The sequence below is a fragment of the Myotis yumanensis genome, unplaced genomic scaffold, assembly GCF_028538775.1.
Source record: "Myotis yumanensis isolate MYYU_CA2020_CCGP unplaced genomic scaffold, mMyoYum1.0.hap1 SCAF_18, whole genome shotgun sequence".
NCBI lineage: Eukaryota > Metazoa > Chordata > Mammalia > Chiroptera > Vespertilionidae > Myotis > Myotis yumanensis.
This window is the reverse complement of record NW_027223769.1, coordinates 13618131-13619237: the sequence shown is the minus strand read 5'-3', so window position 1 is coordinate 13619237 and position 1107 is coordinate 13618131. Positions and strand designations below refer to the sequence as shown.

Below are 1107 nucleotides of genomic sequence, written 5' to 3'. Positions count from 1 at the left end.
TTGGGAAATCTCAGCAAAAGGTATACCAGAATTCTTTGTGCTCTTTGAATTCTTCGTAACTTCTGAAGGTGTTAAGTTCTTTCAAAATAAAATGTCTTAAAGTAAAAAAAAAAAATGATTTTGCATAACACACACACACACACACACACACACACACACACACCCATGTTCCCTAGAAGGCCTTCCCAGCTGGTCCCAGCGCATTCCCGCGGGTCTCTGACATGCTGCCCCGGGCTGCCCTGTGACCCTCACTCCCCCCAACATATTAGTGAGCTTTTCCTCTCCTGTGTGTCTTGTCCCCACCCCAAGTGCTCATGGTAAGTTGCTGCAGCTCTTATGGTTATTGTTAGTACAACTCAAGTGAAACAAAAAGCAAAAAGTCCCCCCTCGAAACCAAAACACAAGAAGGTGTGGGTGGAGAGGACAGGAAGTCCTCAGAAACGTGTCTGGCTTGACCAGCTCCCCCCACGGTCTTCACGGTGTTTAATCCAATTCCTTTCTCCAAACAACCACCCCAGGTCACTGACAACAGAAGCAACCAAGTTGTCTTAATGATTCATGGCCCCAGATTGCCGATGTAATGGCCACGCTAGATTTTGCTGTGTTTTGTTTTGGAGAGAGCACAAGTACAGGCACCCGCTACCACAAATTATGCAGTTGAATTTCCCACATTTGGGGAAATAGAAGGTCAGCACGCCCAGAGTGCAATGGATAAGCCTTCACGATCATGCCATCTCCCCTGCCAGGTAAGTATTGCATGGTTTTGTTACCGTAATTCTCTTAATAGCCATCGACAAAGTAAGGATTTGAAAACCCCCAAACTCGGGGTTAACTTACTGGAGCAGTTACTGAGGCCCCAGAGGGACTGCTTCCAGCAGCAAATGGTTTGAACGGTCAACTGGGGATGCGTCCAAAGTCGCTGAAGATCGCAGGTGATTGGACGTAGAGGAGGACTGGCTGCCTTGGCCTTGAGGACAGAGCCCCAGAGGTTTCCACAGGGACCGGATTCCTGGCATAGTTGGGCAGCGAGGAGATGCCAATGGCACAGACCATCCCTATATCACCCTGCAAAGAAGATGCTGTAATGCTTTTGGGGGGGAAAGAACA

The 1107-nt window shown here is 48.4% G+C and overlaps 1 pseudogene; it reads right to left on the bottom strand.

The window, feature by feature from the left end:
• Window positions 1-611: 611 nt before the first annotated feature.
• Window positions 612-754, bottom strand: LOC138997504 (U1 spliceosomal RNA; annotated as a pseudogene).
• Between the last annotated feature and the right edge of the window lie 353 nt (window positions 755-1107).